The sequence below is a fragment of the Macadamia integrifolia genome, chromosome 8 (genome assembly GCF_013358625.1).
Source record: "Macadamia integrifolia cultivar HAES 741 chromosome 8, SCU_Mint_v3, whole genome shotgun sequence".
Taxonomy (NCBI): Eukaryota; Viridiplantae; Streptophyta; class Magnoliopsida; order Proteales; family Proteaceae; genus Macadamia; species Macadamia integrifolia.
The window spans coordinates 23,318,698-23,340,946 of NC_056564.1; the positions used below are offsets into that span (position 1 = coordinate 23,318,698).

Sequence of the window (22,249 nt, forward strand, 5' to 3'; positions counted from 1 at the left end):
CCACCGAGGCTTCTCACCGCAAGGCGTCGACTAAATCAAACACTAGTCTCATTATTCTTGATCAAACACAAGAAACATCTTAGCAACAGCTGCAAAATTGTTTGCCCTTAAAATCTTGGGCTCAAAGTAAGACCCCTTTCCTTTTTTCATAATGATGGGGGGTTACAATAAAATAGAAACTCAAAAGTTACTAAAAAACTAACATATAGATTACTAACATCTAGTTACTAAATTTGGAAAAATAAACTAGGAAATAGAAGAGTTGGAATTAGAAACTAATTACTGACTGACAATTAGAAACTAATTAAAAACTAATAACCCCATCAATAGCCCAAGTTGTGGGCTAACAAACCAAATCTAGTCGACCCAAATAGCCACTAGGGTCGACCCTCTTCTTCCTTTTTGAGTAGACCTTCAAATCTATATCAACTCTCCCCAACTTGAAAACATTCATCTCCGACGAATGGGCAATGAACATGTAGCACTCATACAAGTCAGGATCAAGTCACTTGAAGTCATTAGCATGAATGCAAGTACAATCACTATGGGGACGACCCTTCCACTTGACAAGAAATGTGTGATAGCCAGTACCATGGCGGGTAGTCTTGTAATAATCATCCAAGACATCTTCAATGACATCAGAAGTAGGCGGCTTCAGTTGGGGTAGCTTCAACATTTGCTCTATGTCTCCATCATCCGAATGGTGACCAACATAAAGGTGAAGATCAGCCACATTAAACATATTGCTTATGGTCATATCATCAGGCAACTCAAACACATAAGCATTATGTCCTATACGTTTTAGCACCTTATAGGGACCCATCTTCCGTGGGTGGAGTTTAGTATTGCCACCTGTCTGAAACCGTTCAGGATTTACTCGTATCATCACAATATCCCTGGGTTTGAACTCCACATAACGTTGATGACAATCAGCTAAAGCCTTATACACTTCTTTGTTTAAGGCAATACGTCGTTGAACGTTGGCATGCACCTCAATAATATGGTACAAATAGTCATCAGCCTCAATGCTAACTTGAGCTTGGGGTGGGAGTGACATAAGATCAATAAGTCACTTAGGCTGAACTCTAAGCAATATCTCAAAAGGAGTATGAGCCGTTGTCCTATTCACAGAATTGTTGTAGGCAAACTTAGCAATATCAAGGATGGAAGGCCATGTCTTCTCGTAATCTCAAACCAAACATCTCAACAGATTTCCCAAGCTTCGGTTCACCACCTCTATTTATCTATCAGTCTGTGGATGAAATGCAGTTGAAAAGTTCAATTGTGTATTTGTTTTCAACTACAAGGTCTTTTAAAAAAATAACTCATGAACTTAACATTACGGTCATACACAATACTAGTGGGTAGCCCATATAGTCACACTACCTCCTTAAAGAAGAGCTTAACAACCTAGTAATCATCAAAAGTCTTGCGACATTGTATGAAATAGGCCATCTTAGATAAACGATCCACAACTACCATAATGGAATCATATCGCTCTCTAGTAGGGGTAGTTTAAGAGCAAAATCCATACTAACATCAAGCCACGGCACATGAGGAATAGGTAATGGAGAGTATAAACCTGCGTTCTGTTTTCTCCCTTTTGCCAACTGACTTACACGACATCTCTTGATCACATGATTGACATCCTTTACAATGCATAACCAATAATATCGATCCGTCACCTATGCAAGAGTCTTATTCTTCCCAAAATATCCACCCAATCCTCCTCCATATAACTCCTGTATAATGTGATGACGTAGGGAAGAGCTTGGAATACATAGTCATGTGCCAAAGAATAAGTACCCATCATGAATGGAGTACTTTAAGTGCTATCCACCCTATTGCAACTCTACAAAGATAGTGCTGAAATCAAGATCAGATGCATACTCTCCTCGTATCCGATCAATGCTAATAACATGTGCTTAAAATATATTAAGTGTGAGAACTTTCCTACTAAGTGCATCAGCCACTATGTTCTCTTTTCCCGCCTTGTACTTCATGGAAAATATTAACTCCTGCAAGTAAGCTACCCATTTGGCATGCCTGTGGCTAATCGACTTCTGAGAGTAAAGGTGCTTTAAGGCCTCATGATCAGTGTATAAAATAAACTCCTTACCAATGAGGTAGTGTCTCCAATAGTGTAGCACTTGGACGACTGCATATAACTCCATATCATATGTCGAATAGCTCTTTTTGGCTTTATTCAATTTCTCACTATAGAAAGTGATGGGGTGTGCTCCTTACATCAACACTCCTCCTAGCCCAACATGTGAAGCATCTGTAGCTACCTCAAATACTCAGTCAAAATCTGGTAGGCGTAGGATCGGCGCCACTGTCATCTTTCTCTTTACAAGAGTGAAGGCTTTGGTCGCCACAACTGTCCACTCAAATTTTCCTTTACTTACCTTCATCCTTTCAGTGATAGGTGCTATAACTACACTAAAATTTTGAAAGGAAGCCAAACCATGGAAGCTACGGACTTTTGTTAGTGTATGTGGTATAAGCTAATTAATAATGCTCTTGATCTTCTCCGGATCAGCTTCAACCCCTTTAGATGACACTATCAATCCAAGGAATACAAACTTGAGCAGCATAAAGGAACACTTCTTGAGATTGATGTATAGCTTCCCTGCATGGAGTACTCTTATGACTTGCCTCAAGTGATCCATATAATCTTCTTGCTTCTTACTGTAAATCAAAATATCGTAAAAGTGAACAACCAAAAAGCAACCAATAAAAGGACAAAGTATTGTGTCATAACTCACATGAAGGTGCTAGGTGCATTCGTCAGACCGAAAGGCATGCTTTTCCACTCGTACAAGCCATCCTTGGTCTTGAAGGCAGTCTTTCACTCATCCGTAGGACAAATACGAATCTGATGGTAGCCACTCCTCAGATCTAATTTGGAAAAGACTTTTGACCTAGATAGCATATCCAACATATCATCAGGTCATAGTATAGGGAATCTATACTTGACTGTTATCTTGTTAATAACATAGTTGTCTACATACATACACCAAAAACCATCCTTTTTCTATGTGAGTAAAGCTGGTATAGCATAAGGACTCAGACTCTCCTCACTAACGCCCTTTTGTAATAACCCATCCACTTACCATTTCAACTCGACATGTTCAGTAGGACTAAGTCTGTATGCGGGTAGGTTCAATAAAATCAAACCAGGTACCAAGTCAATAGCATGTTGTATGTTATACATGGGAGGTAACTCATCTGGAAGATCATCAGAGACTAAATCAAAAAAATCATATAAGAGCTCTTTGATAGGTGCACTATGTGTTACCTCAGGTCGGGGAGTGACTTCCCGAGTAACAAGAGCCATAACCATTCTTGTGTCCTGACTTGTGCGTATGAACTACTTACAGGGAATAGCTAATAAATCCTTTATAGGCATAGCCACCACTTTCTTCTCAATGTCAATGTCTTTCTGATTTGACCTTAGGGATCTCTGTTGCCGTATTTCAGCTGGCACATTTATTAGATAAGTAATAAGAACACCTTTCCATATGAATGTACATAAATTTTTCTTCCCTCCAACCATAGCATTATTGTCATACATCCAGAGATGACCAAACAATACATGTGTGAGTTTCATTGGAATATCATCACACCAGCCTTTCTCTTCATATCGGTGAAGCTTCAAAGGTATTGAGCCCCATTTGTTCACCTCTAAGGTGTTTCCATTCAGCAAGGATGCCTTATAAGGTTGATGATGTGGGTCAGATTTCAAGGTTACTCTCTTCACAAAGGCTTCTGAGACAACATTGACACATCCGCCACTGTCAATTATCACCTGATAAGTATACTCCCTAGAGTTCATACTGCTATAGAAAATACAATTATATCGCCAATCCTCTCCTTTGGGTCAGCCACCAAAATGCAAGTAACAAATGTATGTCTTAAGTGCTTTCATCAATGTCTTCCAGGTCATAGTCATACCCCCCCCCCATCATCATCATCTTCCAAGGGGTATGGATAAAGAGCTGATTCATCTTCCCCATTGGAGTCTTTAACTTCAGCCACTACATTAACCCTCTACTTATGTGGGCAAGACTTAGCAAAGTGTCCTATCTCTTGACAATGAAAACACTATACTTTATTGTTACCTGTCATGAGTGCCTTTCCTTTGTAATCAGTCCGTGGAGGAAAAAGTGGCCTTTGGGGGTACTGAACTACTAGGTTTAGTGGCTGAAAATTTTTTCTTGACCACCCCAGCTTGAAAACCAAACCTTTTACCTGCCTGTGCTATGAGCTCCTCTTCTCGTAGGGCCTTATCAAAGCAATCACTCACTGAGTACATATCAACCACACCAATTCTCCTATTAATTTCAGCTTGCAATTGCAGTCGAAACCTAGAAAGTTATTGCCTCTCATTCCCCCTAATGCCTGTGCGAGAATAAAGTGCATCAAACTTGTTCATATACTTCACCATAGTCATATTTTCCTAACAAAGAGAGTTCAGTTGGTCTTGTATACAAGCTCTGAAATTACGTGGTAAGTACTTGTCAGATAGTTCAAGCTTCATCTCCTCCCAAGTAGTAGGCTCGCTACCACGGTCTTCCAACTCTTGCTCATAGGTTCTCCACCAACCACGAGAAGCTTCAACTAGCTTAGCACGAGCTAGTTTAATCTTCCATTCCTCAGGTAGGTCATAATAGTTAAAATAGTCATCCAACGCAGCTACCCAATCATAGAATAATAGGGGGTCATGTCTATCATCAAACTCCTTTAGATCGAACTTAACCTTCTGTGAATCTCCTGAGTACCTCTGATATGTGGGACATTCAGTTTTAAAATAACCCCTTATGTGTTCTTCAAAAGTAGGTTGCATTGCAGGAACCCTTTGTGATGTTCTCAGATTAGGGTTAGGTCTCTTGTTAGCCAACTGAGCAACAGAATTTGTAAGGGCTTCCACTTCAGGTGGTACATGGGTACCATGTGTAGGTTGTTGTTAGGACTCTATAGCCAACACTTTTTCACCAAGAGCTTGCTGTTCAACTCTCATAGCCTGTAACATCTCCATAATAGAAGCTAAGGACTTCATATAATCACTGGGAGGGTTGTTCTCTGCCATGCTCTGATACCACTTAATGTCGACTAAGATGGAACTCTATCCCAACCTCAAATTGTAGAAACTTTTAGTCAGAGAACAACCTTAAATTATAACCATCCACACTCTAAGGCAACCAATCAGATTATAGTAAACAACAGGACAACCAGAACAGGAATCGATCCCAAATCAGTAGAATAGTAGGACAGATGGGTAGAAATAATATCAGGCCTTTGTAGCACTTTAAATAGGCCTAAATCAATCTAGAAATATGCACCACAGACCAAGAAGAACAGTAGAAAATTATTCAGACCCATTGATCTCAATTCTGGATAGGCACAATCACTAAAAGACAAAAACTAAGAGATTTTTAATATCTTCAGATTGGCTAGTCAGAAGCATCCCTAATTAAGGTTGATCCTTAATGGGGTAGGGAGGGTAAATCGACCAAAAATTGGGACTCATCCGATGGATGGAACTAGTCCCAACAAAGAAGGTCGATGGCTCTTTTTTCAGGAATTCTGGACAGAAATTAAAATTATAAATACCTAATTTGTAACAGCAATAATAACTTAAAAAAATAGACTTGAAGAGAGAATAAAACACTTGGAGAACCACCCGGGCTTCTCACCGCAGGGCGTTGACCAGATCAAACACTAGTCCTATTGTTTTTTATCAAACATAAGAAGCATCTCAACAGAGACATTGCAGCAATAGCAGAATTGTTTGTTCTTAAAATTGTGGGCTCAAAGTGAGACCCCTTTCCTTTATTTATAATGATGGGGCATTACAATAAAATAGAAACTCAAAAGTTACTAAAAAACTGACATAAAGATTACTAACATCTAGTTACTAAATCTAAAAAATTAAACTAGGAAATAAAAGATCAGGAATTAGAAACTAATTTCTAACTGAAAATTAGAAACTAATTTCTAACTGAAAATTAGAAACTAATTAAAAACTAATAACCCCATTAATAGCCCAAGTCGTGGGCTAGTAAACCATATCTGGCCAACCCAATTAGCTATTACGGTCGACCCTCTTCTTCCTTCTTGAGTAGACCTTAAAATCTGCATCAGCTAGGAAGAGGATAAAGGTAGGAAGAGGAAGAAGGGTCAGGGGGCAAAACGGCGAGATCACTAGAAGGGAAAAGGAGGGTCGAAGGATGAAGGTGAGGTGTACTTCTAGAAATGGCTAACGCAGGGAGAAGGAGAGGGTTTATTGACAAAAGAGAAGAAGAAGGCATTGAAAAGGAAAGATGGCCAAGAGACGGGCAATGGCAGGCATCGACAGAGGCAGGGCGGCCGAGATGAGGGGAACCCATAGCTTTTTGGTCAATAGGGGTTCTACGATTAGTAGTAGCATGTCTTAGGAGAAGAGTGTGATGTCATTGTGGTGAAGGAGACTGTTACAGGCGGTGCTTCAGGCGATGATTTCTACTTGCTCTCTGGCCCCGGCTAAGGTTTCTGAAGGTAGTTGAAGGAAGAAGTGTGGTGCAAAGTGGTGGTGTTGGTGGAGGTATTTTAGGTAGAGCTAAGTAGAGAAACCTACTTGTGAGCCTCTCTCTAGCTTTATCCCCTTTCTTTTACTTTATTTTTATTTCACCATTTTTTTCCTTCATTGTTTTTTAATTGCGTGGGGTGTTTATTTTCAGTTATTTATTTATTTGATTTTAATTGTGTGGCTTGCGTATTTAAATTCTTAGATGACGAATGGTTAGGACGTTATTTTAGATACATATATTTAGAACGGTAGTTAGAATTAGATCACAACCATTATTTATCGGTTCACTTTCGCATTATTAAAAGAAGCAAAAAAATAAAGTGATTGCTCTCCCTGTGTTCGACTCGCAGCTACACTGATCCATATGCTTGCAGTTACATTTTAAATCCTAACAAGTTTTTGGTGCCATTGCCAGGGAGACAGTTCCATGTTATTTTTTGCTTTCTTTTGGTAAATTGGAGTGCTTTGTTTGCTTTGTTTTCTTTTTCCTTTTATTTTATTGAATTCCTGAGAAGAACAACTTGCAATAATAGTTGTATCGGTGGAGGTCGCCAAGCCTCATAGTATGATAAAGACAGGTTTCGCCCTGTAGCAGTACCTCAGGAATTGACCTGAGCAACCCCGGATCTCTGCCAGTAAGCTCCCAAAAAGCCAAAATTAAAAAAAATTACAAAAATTACAAAAAAGGTTTTTCTTTCCATTTTTTTGTGCTTATCTTACTCTAGTTGTGTGTAGTTTTCTATTGCATGAGTGTTAAGTGGGCACGTAATACTAAGAATCGGTTAGAAAGAAGAGATCCAAAAAGTAGTGACCCAATACATTTGCTCTCTTTAAAACCTTTCAATATGGGAGACCAATAGCAAAACCCTTCACCTAAATCTCTGAAAGATAGGTTCTAAACTGCTAAAACAGCCCAACCTTCCTGCATAGTTCTACCACAAGCCCAAGGTAATAATTTTGAGCTCAAATCTCAGTACATCACTATGTTGCCCCACTTTCATAGGCTGACCTCTAAAGATGTATACCTATTTCTAATGGAATTTGAAGAGGTATGTGTTCTAATTAAGACCCAACAGCTTTCTGATGATGCTGTTAAGCTTAGGTTTATCACTTTTGCATTGAAAGACCAAGCTAAGAAGTGATTGTATGGGTTACCCACAAATTCCATAACCTCATGGGAACAGTTCATAGTTGTCTTCCTTAAGAAGTTTTTCCCAACTCACAAGACCAGTAAGCTTAGAAGTGATATCCTTTAGTTTAGGCAAAAGCCTAGTGAGTTCTTTTCCAAACTTATGGAGAGATTCAAGGATCTACTCCAAGAATGCCCTCACCATGGCCTAGACCTATGGCATTTATGTCAAATAATTTATGAGGGTATTGATTACCCAACTAAACAAATGATAGAGTCTATGTGCCCTAAGAGATTTACATCCTTTACAGATGAAGGAAAAGCATGTGAATTCTTACTTGACTTAGCTGACAAAACCCGTGAGTGGGAATCAACCCAAGAGAGTGAAACCATAGGAGGAAAAGGATATTTTTTTGGATGGGATAGTAGCCAAGGAAGTACATTTGGATAGCCTAATCAAGGGGATTGAGGCTATTGTTGCTAGAGAGCCATCATCAGTCAATTTGGTTAAGATTTGTGCTTAGTGCTAGTCTCCTAGACATGTCATAGAAGAATGCCCCAACACCTCTGGGGGAACTTTTAATGATAATGTTAATATCTTATACCAAAATAATTCATATAGTAACAACCTACAATACAGGATGGAGAAATCACCCAAATTTCTCCTGGAATCAGGGTAACCAAGCAGGCCTTTCAATTTTCATAATCAATGTTAACCTGGACCCCAAAGGCCTCCCTTTGCACAACAATATTTTTCCCAAAATACTTTTCCTAGGTCAAAGATAGGACCTTAGGCTAGTTTTCCTAGGGCCCCTCTCCTATCATCTTATCAACAACCCCTTGGATTTGCCAACACTGGAGAGATAAGTAGAATAAGTGACTTAGAAAAAAATATGGCCCTCCTCATGACAAGCCATCAAAATCTTACAAGAAAACTCACCCAAGTTGTTTCAATTATGCATGAGAGGGAGAAGAAAACTTTACCCAGTCAACCAGAGCCTAACCCTAGGCATGATCAGCCTGTTAGTTCACAAGGACCAACTAATGCACCACTAAATGTAGTACAAGGCCAGCCCCAACAAGGGCTCTCCAACCAATGTAATGTTGTTTATGCCCTTAGGAGTGGTAGAGAGTACCAACAGAGTGTTCCTAACTCTTCCCCATCCTTTACTCCTGTTAACTCTCCTTCAATTGAGGATACAAGTGTGCCTCTTGTTCTGGGTTTGTCTGATGAACTTAAAGATTCTTCTAAAACTAAAGATGATTTGATTGAGGAAATAAAAAATGACTCTTTTGAAAAAGGGCAAATCCCAAATAGTCCTTTTGTTCCTTATGTCCCATTTCCTAATCGTTTGGTAAACAAAAAGAAGACTTGCTTCCATGGATAAAATTTTAGAAGTCTTCAAAAAGGTAGAAGTGAATATCCCTCTTTTGAATGCCATATCCCAGATCCCCGCCTATACAAAGGTACTGAAAGATTTGTGTACTCACAAAAGTATCACTAGTGTACCCAAAAAGGCATTTTTGGCAGGTAACATTAGTTCCATAATTACTCAGCCTATAGCAGCCCAGTATAAGGATCTAAGGGAGCTCTACTGTAGCTTGTGTCATAGGCAACACCTCCATTGAGCATGCCTTACTTGACTTTAGCGTAAGTGTGAATTTTTTACCTTACCATGTGTACAAGCAACTAGGATTAGGAGAATTGAAAGCCATTGGAACTACTCTTCAGTTGGTAGATAAATTTGTTAAGATTCCTAAAGGGATGGTTGAGGATGTTTTACTAAAGGTGGGAGAATTTATTTTTCCTGTTGATTCCATTACGTTAGATACCAAGCCCTTCTCAACCAAGGATGAGATCCCAATAATTCTAGGAAGACCTTTCTTGGCTACCAGTAATTCATTAATCAATTGCTGGAATGGTTTCCTAAGGTTATCTTTTGGCAACCAAACTGTTAAGTTTAACATGTTTAGGATAGACAAGCAACCACATATGGAAAAAGAGATCAATATGTTTGAGGATTTTCTAGATTTTTCTGATGATTTAATTACCAACTTTGATATTAATTTTGATTCAAAATTCCAAGAATGTATGGATGAGTTGGATGATGATAGTGAAACTTTATTTTCTGAAGTCCTAAGTCTTCACACACCTGTGGAGCCCTTAGGACCCTTTTCCAATTCCATTCTCAAACCTTCCATAGTTGAGCCCCCTAAGCTAGATCTTAAAAAGTTACCATCTAATTTGAAGTATGCTTTCTTAGGGCCTGACCAAACTCTTCCTGTAATAATTTCTTCAAATTTGACTTCTAGCCAGGAAGAGGAGTTACTTAAAGTATTAAAAGATAATAAGGAAGTCCTAGATTGGACCATGGCTGATATCAAGGGTATAAGCCCTTCTATTGTGCAACATCATATACATCCTATGGAGGATTTCAAACCATCCACGGAACCCCAAAGAAGAGCTAACCCAATGATGATAGAAGCCATTAAGAAAGTGATCCAAAAGTGCTTGGATCATGGAATAATTTATCCTATTTCTGAAAGCCAATAGGTAAGCCCAGTTCACGTAATGCCTAAGAAATCTGATGTGACTATAGTTTTCAATGCTAATAATGAACTAATTTCAACCCATATTTAGTCAGAGTGGAGAGTGTGCATAGACTATAGAAAACTTAATGTGGCAACCTGGAAGGGCCACTTCCTATTGCCATTCATTAACCAGATGTTATAGAGGTTAGCTGGACATGAATACTATTATTTTCTTGATGGATATTTCGGCTATAACCAGATCCCAAATGCTTTAGAAGACCAACATAAGATCATTTTCACATGCCTATATGGAACATTTGCTTACAGGGGTATGCCTTTTGGGCTTTACAATGCCCCTGCTACGTTCTAACGATGTATGATGAGCATCTTTTCTGACATGGTCAAAAAATTCTTAGAAGTATTTATGGATGACTTTTCAATTTATGGGAATTCTTATTTTGAATGTCTTCATCATCTTTCTCTAGTTTTGAAAAAGTGCATATCTAAGAATTTGGTTTTGAATTGGGAGAAATGTCATTTTATAGTTAAATCTGGTATTGTTTTAGGCCATATAATATCCAATGAGGGAATTAAAGTAGATAGAGTCAAAGTGGATTTAATTGATAATTTAACACCTCCTCAATTTGTTAAGGACATCTGGTCTTTTCTAGGGCATACAAACTTCTATAGAAGGTTTATTAAGAACTTTAGTCAGTTAGCCAGACTTCTCACTTCATTACTTGCCAAAGATCAAACTTTTGAGTTTTCAAAAGAGTGTCTAGAATCCTTCAAGCAACTTAAGAAGGAGTTGACCAATGCACCCATTGTTCAACTACCTGTTTGGACTGAACCTTTTAAATTGATGTGTCGTACTTTGAATTTTGCCATAGGAGAAATTTTGGGTCAAAGGATTAATAAGTTGTCCACTGTCATTTACTATGCTAGTAGGACCTTAAATGATGCACAACTCAATTATACAACCACTAAAAAAAAAAAATTTAACTGTTGTGTTTACATTAGAAAAGTTTCGATCTTACTTAGTTGGTTCACATGTGGTGGTGTATACTGATCATTTTGCTCTTAGATACCTAGTTCAGAAGAAGGATGCCAAAGCCCGTCTCATTAGGTGGGTTTTACTTTTGCAAGAGTTTGATTTAGAAATTAAGGATAAGAAAGGAGTTGAAAACCTAGTTGCAGACCATTTATCCCGGCTTCTCAATTCCTTGACTGTCGATTCTCCAGTCAACGAGAACTTTCCAAATGAATAGTTATTTACAGTGTCCAGTGAACCATGGTTTGCTAATAGTTTCAAGTGTGACGTCAGATTACTAGTCCACCCAAGATAAGTATAGGTTTCATTCCCATGTTAAGTATTTTTTCTAAGATGATCCTTATTTGTTTAAGATATGTCCGGATCAGATTATTCGACGATGTGTTCCTAATCATGAGCAATATTTTATTCTCTCTTTTTGCCATGATCATGCATGTGGTGGACACTTTGGACCTAAGAAGACAGCCGTAAAGGTTCTCCAATGCGGATTTTATTGATCCACTCTTTCTAGAGATGCTTTTGATTTTTACAAGGTTTGTCCCAGTTGTCAGTCTTTTGGCCGTATCAATAAGAGGAACATGATGCCTCTTAACCCTATTTTGGTAATTAAGATCTTTGATGTATGGGGCATTGATTTTATTAGACCATTCCCTAATTCCTTTGAGAATTTGTACATACTTTTGACCGTTGATTATATTTCTAAATAGATAGATGCCATACCTTATAAATCTAATGACCACAAAGTGGTGGTCTAGTTTCTCAAAGAGAATATTTTTTCTCGCTTTAGTGCACCACGTGCAATAATTAGTGATAGGGATACTCATTTTTGTAATCGACCTTTTGAGGCCTTAATGGAAAAGTATGGGATCACCAATAAGTTATTTATCCCTTATCACCCCCAAACTAGTGACCAAGTGGAAGTTTCTAATAGGTAGATCAATCAAATCTTGGAGAAAACTATTAATCCCAACCATAAGGATTGGTCCCTTAGGCTCATTGATGCCTTATGGACACATCGAACTGTATTCAAGATCGACTTTGGTAAGTCTTCCTACCGTTTGGTGTATGAAAAAACCTATCACTTACCAGTTGAGTTGGTGCATAAGGTCTTTTGGGCCATCAAGAAGTTCAACTTTGATTTGTCTCATGCGGGAATTCATCATAGGCTCCAACTATCTGAGTTGGAGGAACTTAGGAATGATGCCTATGAAAGTTCTAGGATTTATAAGAAAAAGACAAAAGCCTTCCATGATAAACACATTCTGTGCAAATCTTTTACAATTGATGATAAGGTCTTATTGTATAACTCTCGATTACATCTTTTTCCTAGTAAGCATAGATTCCGATGGGATGGCCCATTTATTGTCCATAATATATATCCCCATGAGGCTGTAGAGATTCTGAATCCAGGAACATGGGTAATTTTGAAGGTTAATGGTTAGCGTTTGAAACCGTTCCTCGAGTTTCCTACTACTGGTAGTGAAGAGGTCATGGATCTCTATGAACCTCTGTACACAGATGACTAACTTTACCCAGGTATGACCCCCTTGCATTGTCTTTGCTTTTAATTCTTTCCATGCATTGAGGACATTGCATGACTTAAGTGTGGGGGAAGGAAACCAATTTTTGCTTTTTTAACTTTGTTTTGTTTGTTTTTCTTTTTGTTTTTGAGCTTGCTAAGGATGAAGTCTTACTTTGGCTTTTGGTTAATGATCATACTATTCGGTTGCTTGATGTATAAAAATAAAAGTTTTAATTAAGGTACCCATTTTGATGTATAAAAACCTCGTTGAGAAGAAAGAAACAAGCCTGTGTCTTGAGATGAGACTTTCTTTTGAAAAATAAGAGACCCCTATTTTATGGTGTTGGACCATATGTAAGTCTGTGGGTTCCTTGTGCTTTTCATTTGGAGTTGAGACCTTCTTTTTAATTTGGCATGAGTTAACAAATGCACAAATTTAAATAAAGTGTGAAATGTGGTATAAAGAAGAATAAGAGTTGATTCCCTTAGAACTAAACAGGGCATTACGCCTCAAGAAGCATGTTATCTTGATCGAAATTCCTATGAAGAAAACTTCTGAAAGAAATCTAGCATTACTGTCTTTGTGGGCATATGCAAAAAAGCGAAGCTACATAGTAACTTGGGTGTCTGGTATTTGCTCTACCATGTCATTCAGGCCAAAAGTAGTGGAGTAGAATAAAGTTTATTAAGCAAAAAAAGAAGATCAAAATGTATAAATGTCATTAATGCAAGGTAACATGTTTGGTCAAAAACAATCCAACGCCTTAGTCATTGGTTCCCAATTTCTTCACAAGTGGTTTTACCTTAAGATAAGGATGTTTTGGAAGAGATGAGGTGAGTTTCAAATCAAGAAATATGCCACTGCCTGGAATTGATGTGGGGTAATAAAAGTTCAAGTGTAGGGGTCCCTTGTAAGAGAAATTATCTTTGCTCCGGATCGGTATGGCCCTTACCTTTAACCAAGGTTGGGATTTTTTTATTCTAAATTTTGGGTGTATATTCACTACAAACACCTATGAGACACAACTCATCCACTAGGGGTGACCTAGGGGTTTAAAGGCTTATTGTACTTGCTAAGTGTAACCGTGATTCCTACGAAAGTGAGTTAGGTTTTTTGTTATTTATATTTTAATTTTTTTTTTGCTTTGCTTGAGGACTAGTACAGTCTAAGTGTGGGGGAATTCTGATGAGCACATTTATGTGTGAAATCTAAGTAGTAAAGCATGCATTTTTATATATTTAGAATGGAGCTACCTTGGGTTTTACTCTCTTTTTGCAGGTTTTGTATTTTAAAGACCTTAAAAAAAAGGAAAGAAAAAAAAGAGAGAAATAAATCTTGTCCAAATCTTCTCTCTCCTCTACATCATCACCAGAAGATTGTCCAAATCACATAAAGTAAGAAGGAAAATCGTCCAAGGGAAAGAAAAAAAAATTGGCCAACAAGGGTCATGCACAAGATTTGAAGAGAGGGAGAAAAAGAAGAGAAAATTAAATAAAAAAGGGAAGAAAATAAATAAAAAAATTATAGGAAATTCCTCCAAGTTTATTTCTATCTTCTCTCTCCTCCACCTTAACACTTTTGGTCTCAAAAGATCTCACCTATCAATTGTGGTTTTTCCCCTTTTAGGAAAGAGAAATTTGTTACCCTACCTCCCCATTTCTTATAAATACAACTCATGTAAGAGGAAGGGAGATACTTTATTCTTCTTCTAGGGTTTTTTTTAGTTGCTCACTCTCTCTCCCTCTCTCACTTTCTTTAGTTTTAGTTCTTCTTTATTTTTTCTTTAATCACTTTTGTAATAGCTTTTTATATCAATTAATGCAAGCACTCTTTTATTTTTTATTCAGCCTTTTATGTTTATGATTTATGTAATTGAGTTGAAATTTTTAAAGTTATAGTTCTAGGCTTTGATCTAGGTGACAAGATCACGAGTCGTGGAGCATCTTTTTTTTTTCAAGTTCAGTTTTTTTTTTTTTCAAGATTTGTTTTTTCTAGGCCTAGAAATTTCAGATTTGGTTCATTCTAGATTTGGTTTTTAGGGTTGGCAGTATCTCAAATAACCCAAGCTTTCAAGTTCAAGCATTGATTCAGGTAGGTAGGCTTCTTCAATAGTCTTCTCTCCCCCCTCTCATTTCCTCTTCTGACTACCTTTTCTTTCTTAATTTAGGATTTTAATTTCAATCATTACATTATTGTTTCCCCTTTCTCCTAAGGTTCATGGCTAGTGTATGTATTGGCTTTGCCCCTCATAGCCATGGAACCATCATTTTATTGTTTTTATTTTAATTGCCTCCCTTTCCTTAAAGCCAAGTAGAGTAACCCTTGTAAGAGTGACTCTTTGATCAAGTAGAGAAGCTCATATTATTATCCATTCCTCGGGCTAAGTAGAGAAACCTACTTGTGAACCTCTCTCTAGCTTTATCCCCTTTCTTTTACTTTATTTTTATTTCAACATTTTTTTCTTCATTGTCTTTTAATTGTGTAGGGTGTTTATTTTCAGTTATTTATTTATTTAATTATAATTACGTGGCTTGCATTTTTAAATTGTTAGATGACGAATGGTTAGGATGGTAGTTAGAATTAGATCACAACCATTATCAATCAGTTCACTTTCACATTATTAAAAGAAGCAAAAAAATAAAGTGGCTGCTCTCCCTGTGTTCAACCTGTAGCTACACTGATCCGTATGCTTACGGTTACATTTTAAATCCTAACAAGTGGCAAAGGATGCTAAAATGGTTTTCGGTGGGAGTTCATGATTTCATCAGATTCAAGGGGCCGGAGTTTCAGACAATTAAAGGCTCGGTGGATGAAAACCTTGCAATTGACACAGTGGGGAGTAGCCCATTCATAGCACACTTCTTGGTGAGTCGAGACCCCTTCATTGTCCATAAGGAGGATAGATGTAGGAAGAGGTCTTTCAGCTGAAACTTCCACTCATATTCTATCATAGGATAGGCATTGCATTCTCTTAGTTCTGATATCTATGAAGAGAGGAGCGCCTATCACAGACCCGATCAAACTTAAGCCCTTTTGGCACCATAGATACAGGGGAATGGAGCTATAATCATTATGGAGTTGCATGTTCGGCTCTATTGGCAAAGTAAAATGGGTTTGTTTCTCAGAAGCCATGGACCACCTTCCAGTGCTTTACGCATATCCATGGAGAAGTTGAAAAGGAAGAAGCAATTGTTTAATAGGTAGAAGTCTAATTGACTAGAGGCCTTCCACTGACTGCCAAAGGATCGTTTCACGATTGGAAATTGGGGACGATCGCCCAAGAAGTGACCAACCAAATACACGCTCGTGCACACACTAGTACGGTCAGCTGACCGTGACCTAGGGGAGGATTTTGTTGCCAAACAACTACCCAAGCCAAACTTTTAATGACGCCAAAATGAGATATATGACCATTGAAAAACTATGCTTGTTATTGTATTTCTCGTGCACTAAATTACAGTATTACCTAATTGTTTGAATTTTAAAAGTAACCGCAAGTGTACGGATCAGTATAGCTAATGGGTCGAACACAAGGAGAGCAGTCACTTTATTTTAGCTTCTTTTAGTAAAGCAAAAGTATACCGATTAATTATGGTGATCTACTTCTACTACCGTCCTAACACAAATGCATCTAAAATTGTCCTAACCAACACAACTAGGGAAATTGGAAATTAGAATTATAATAAAAATTGAACGACCTAACCATTCGTCATCTAGGAATTTAAAAACCCAAACCACGCTATTAAAAAGCAAATAACTGAAAGTAAAATTGTTGAAATAAAAAGTGATGAAAAGTAAATAAATAAAATAAAAATAGGAAAAAGCTAGAGAGAGGCACACAAGTAGGTATCTCTACTTAGCCCGAGGGATATACCATAAATAATATGAGCTTCCCTACTTGACCAGAGAGTACTCTTACAAGGGCTTTTCTACTTTACTTTAGCGGAAGTGATGCGATATCAATAATCAAAATAAAAGGACGGTACCATGGCTAGAGAGGGACAAAGTCAACACATGCATCTAGCCATGAACCTTGGGGGAAATGGAAAGCAATAATATAAAACTGAAAATTTAAAACCTAATTTAAAAATGATGGGTAGCAAGAAGAGGGAATGAGAGGGGGGTGAGAAGACTACTGTAGAAGTCTACTTACCTAAACTTCCACACTTCAATCCTGGAATTAAAATAACTTGATTGATTTGAAATACTACTAGCCCTAAAAACCAGATCTGAACTAAATCATCTGAAATTACTAGGCCTAGAGAAAATGAATCTAGAAGAGAAAAACTAAACTTGAAAGAGATGCTCCACAGCTTGTTCTTGTCACCTAGAACTAAGTTAAGAACTATAAATTAAAATTATTACATCTTTGAATAACTTGAACAATAAAATAAAAGGCTTGCATTAATCAAAATAAAAGACTTGCATTAATAAAAAAAATTACAAAATTGCTTACATAAAAAAAACTAAGAAAAAGAACTAAAAAGAAAAAGAGAGCACAACTAAAAACCTAGAAGAAGAGAGGAAGAGAGGGACACCCTCTAAGGCTTGGTCGACTCTCTTATATAGGGAATGGGAGGGAGTACAACGATTTTTGATTTCCTAGTTTAGGGGATTTTTTGAGATTCTTTTTGATACGGTGGAAATTAGGAGAGAAGAGAGAAAAAAGAAAAAAATAGGGGAGAGAATGAGAAGGACGACCAAGTGTAGGCCCCTCTTAGATCTAATTTGTGTGGTGGAGGAGAGAGAAGAAAGAAAATAACCAAGAGGTTCAAACTTGAGACCTCCTGGTGACCAAGGGATTTTTGCACACCACAACTCACCAATTATGCTAGGTAGTTGTTGTTATCAAAAAAGAATCTTCAATCACTCAAAGGTCCCGTCTATTGATCTTTATTGGTATTTGGAATATTCCTTGTACACCTGGGACAACTGCAAATGGACTGGTTCTACATCTCAGTTTAGTTTTGATCCATTATTTTTTTTATGACATGAAAAGAATAATCACTTGTATGGGTGACCAAACAGATGTGTACTTTTAATGCAACACGTCTATCTTGCTAAGAATTTCATCATCTTCGCAATCATGAAAAGAAACGGGACCTCTTTATGTGTGTAAAATTGGAGATACATCGCTTGATAGTCCTTAAGGCATTTAAAATATAAAACCTACCAAAATAGAGTAAAACTCAAGGTAGCTCCATTCTAATTATGTAAAATGCATGCTTTTATACCCTATATTTCACACATAAATGTGCTCATCACTAATACCGGTGATCATGGATGTTTTGTCCCAAACAGATATAATTAAGCATATGCTTAACAAACTAATAGTGCAAGGGAGAATTGGTAAGTGGGCAATGGCCCTGACAGAATTCGCTCTACAATACGTGCCGCAGAAGGCCATAAAAGGACAGGCATTAGCAGTTTTTTAGCTGACCACTCATTATTGAAAATATCACAGGTGAACGTGATCAATCTATCCCCTTGGAAGACGATTTTTGATGGATCAAAGACAGAACGATCAGCTGGAGTAGAGGTAGTTATTAACTCCCTATATTGCATGTTATTAACTCCCTATACTGCGTGGAGACGCATTTGGTGTTTCAATTATGTTTTACTTGCTCCAACAGCCAGGAAGAATATGTGGCCTTGTTGATCGGTCTAGAGATTCTCTTAGAAATGAACATGCCAGTGGTCGAGATAATTGGAGATTCCCAATTAGTGATCAGGCAGGTAGCCGAGGAGTATCGATATAAAAGTGAATCCTTGATCAGATATTTAACAAAAACTCAGAATTAGATCAAGATGTTCCAAGATGTGTCCCTCAAATATATTCCAACGAAAGAGAACTCTATGGCTAACAATCTGCAAAGCTAGGAGAAGGTCAGTGTGAACAAATGATAATTCTCCGAAGGAAGCTTTTTTCATCATTTGCTAAACATGCAATCATTGAAGTAAACAACTTAGAAGAGTTAAAACCTAATTGAAGGACACCACTACTTCAGTTTTTACAAAATCTTAACAGCAAAACTGACCAAAAGACTAGATACCAAGCCCTAGGGTATGCGGCTTTAGGAGGTCAATTGTATAGGAAAGCCGAAGACGTGCAACAATGTGTGGAATTCAATGAATCCCTACAAATCATGGCCGAAATCTATAAAGGTATTTGTGGAGCACATCAAGCTGGCCAAAAAATGAGGTGGTTGATCAGACGATATGGCTATCATTGGCCAACCATTGTGGATGATTGTGTAAAATATGCAAAAGGGTGTCAATGAGCCCCAGCGGTTGATTTACACCCTATAGTTAGACTGTGGCCCTTTAGTGGGTGGGCTACGGATATCATTGGAAAAATTTTATCCACCTTCTAGTCAAGTGCATAGCTTTATACTGGTCGCAATAGACTACTTTACTAAATGGGTTGAAGCCATCCTACTCAAAGTAGTGAACCAGGCAAATGTGATCAAATTCTTGAAGTAAGCTATCATTCATAGGTTGGCATTCCTAAGACCATAACCTGTTATAATGGGAGGTATTTACAGGAGACAAAGTCTTAGAGTTCACTAGGGAACATAGAATCACCATCATCCACTCGACTCCATATTATGCCCAAGGCAATGGTCAGGCAGAAGCAAGCAATAAAGTCCTAAAATCAAATTTGGCTAAGGTCATTGCTGATAACTCTTTTGCTTGGGCCGAGTTATTATCCGAAGTTCTCTGGGCTTACCGAACTACCAAACAGTCTAGTACAGAGACTACACTTTTCTCTTGAACATACAGTCATGATGCAGTCTTGCTTATGGAAATTACTGTGAAATCATTACAGGTAGCATAACCATAGTTAGTAAGTTTGGGGATGGCAATAATATGGGAATGGATACCTACGGCAATTAAATGGACCATACGGTAATAACACGTTTCAAAAAATCCGATACAATAAAACATGTGTGGCAATGATACGATACGTGTTTAATACCTATTTAATACGGTTGCTCTATAAAAAACCGAGACTAAAAATGGTTGTTTTAAACTAAATTATAATCTACCATGCTTTTATGGACACTGAAATCCAATCTGATTTTCCAATTTGAAAACATTTCCCATTCTTTTGAATTTTCACATTAAATATTAATTAAATTTAACCCCTAAAAGGGGTATGGTAGAAAGAACTAAGAGGAGAATCAAACCTCATCTCGTCTCGTAACTTTTACATGTTCTCTTCTTCTTCTTTGTACAAAAACAAGGTTCAAGAAGATGGAGAATAAGTGTTTGTAATCGTTCATCTCAGAGATACGCTTGGATTTTCTTGAAATTTCCATGGGGGTACAATCTAAGACCAGTCACGAATCAATTTTAAGGCTCAAGAACCTCCTCCCTTCAACTCCTTTGATTTCTCAGATGCAGTATTGCAAGAATAGAGGGAGGAGACCACCCATGTCATTTCCCTCTTTATAATTCTTCACATTGTCCGGCTGCAACTATGTTTGCAAATAATTGTCAGTCCAATTCAAATAGTGATTGTATGCTAAATTTCCAAGAAAGGTTTTCATTTCAACCCCTTTTAGAGAATCCCGCCCTTGGCCATCTTTGTCCATGTGAGTCATCTCTTTTGAATCTTTCTTGCTTCTCGTTAAAAATTATTTGTAGATACAATCGCCCTCGATTGGATTTTCAACTACCAATGGGAAAAGAAATAGAGAAGAGGAAGGGTTGATTGGGTTTTCAACAATCGATGGGAAGAGAAATGGAGAAGAGGATGAGAGCAGAGGGTATTGATGTCTTACCTATCGCCCTGAGTCGCTGGCCGCCAAGAACGGAGATGGAGGAGAAGGGGTCACTGGGGCGAGGGTTCCTCCATTTTTTGGTTTACTTAGATGAAGGAAGAAGAAGGGTTATAGTTTCGATTGATTAGGGTTCCTAATAGAAGATAAGGGTCGAGAATCGGGATTTGGCCCATTTAGGCTAATCTCATTTTTTTTTTAACCCAAAAGTTTTATTGAGTATGTAACATATTACACGAGTATTATTCGTGTATAATACGATTATATTTAAAATCCACATATTAAATAGTTTTTTTAGATTGATATGCCAAATTACGAACTTTTGAATTAAACGTTCGAATGCGTGTATTTTACTAACTATGAGCACAACAACATAGTTTGACTCCATTCGAATATAGCAAAGCTATGTTGACCGAATTAGAAGACCTAACTGAAGAGCGGGTCAAGGCCTTATATTATATGCATGACCAGAAAATGATGGTGGCCAAAGCATATGATAAGCATGTAAGGCCTAAAGAGTTTAGAGAAGGCCAATTGGTGTGGAAAACTATTCTACCAATTGGCGCAAAGACTAACCTATATGGAAAATGGTCTCCTACATGGGAAGGACCATTTGAGGTATACCAAGCGCTCAAAGGAGGAGTGTATAGGTTGCAAGACCTCAATGGGCATATCCAACTAAAACCAATCAATGGGAAATAGTTGAAGAAGTATTCCCTAGTCATGTGGGAACCCACTCAGTAGAAAGTAAATACCCCGTCGTACAACTTGTTGTTACTACACCTAGCCATGGAAGAAAGATAAGCACAAAAGTAAAAGGATGTCATTGCATTACCAAAAGAGCAACTGTCAAATGACCATACCCAGAACGGTCAAGCAAAAGAAAAGATCTCGCAAAAATGCGCCAGTCAGAGGGGCACGTGGCAGCATAATATAAGCAAGAAAAGATGTTGATTGATGCTCGTAGGAAGGGCAATTATCACTCAGAGTTCAAAATTTTTTAAAAAGGGAAAAAGATCAAACCGCCAAGAATTCAACTTAGAAGAGAGATACAACCAAGTATGTGGAGTGGTTAGGAAGGTTACTTGAAGGGGCTGTTAAACACCATTGATCAACATAATCCATACATACTTTTGGCCAGAGAGTGGCGTCGTAAGATGAATTATGAGGGGCAATTGTTGGTACCAAAATCCAAAATACGAGCCTAATGATATGGCAGGGGTAACATGGGGCATAAAAAAGAGAACGTGGGCTGACTGTATCGGTCCATTACCCACATATGGTGTAATGCCAACCCATAAAGGAGGTTATGGCATGTCTATGACATCGGACATTAAGAGGATAGGTGTCAATGGCATATTGAAGATGCTACTTCATGGGAGAAGTGGGCGAGTGGTGTGAGGAATGGAGCGGTTAATTTTTAAGATATATAAGGGGAGAGAACCGACCAAGGAAGACAATCAACAAGAAATCAAACACAACTCACTTACATTGCAAATCTTTTCATTTTATCCTTTTACTTTGCAATGTTTTGAATTAGAGATGGGATAAAACTCTTACGTTCACTTCTTTTGAATTTTCAATCCACAGGGTCTATCCATTAAACTCTCATGACTTTTATTCAAAGCCCCTTTTGAAGAATATAACACAGTTTATTCC

At 37.8% G+C, this 22,249-nt stretch overlaps 1 non-coding gene across 1 annotated transcript; it reads right to left on the reverse strand.

Annotated features, from left to right (window-relative positions):
- Positions 1 to 7,803: 7,803 nt before the first annotated feature.
- On the reverse strand, positions 7,804 to 7,910 carry LOC122087829. The gene has a single exon (XR_006142893.1). It is a non-coding gene; the product is annotated as a small nucleolar RNA R71 (small nucleolar RNA).
- Positions 7,911 to 22,249: the final 14,339 nt, after the last annotated feature.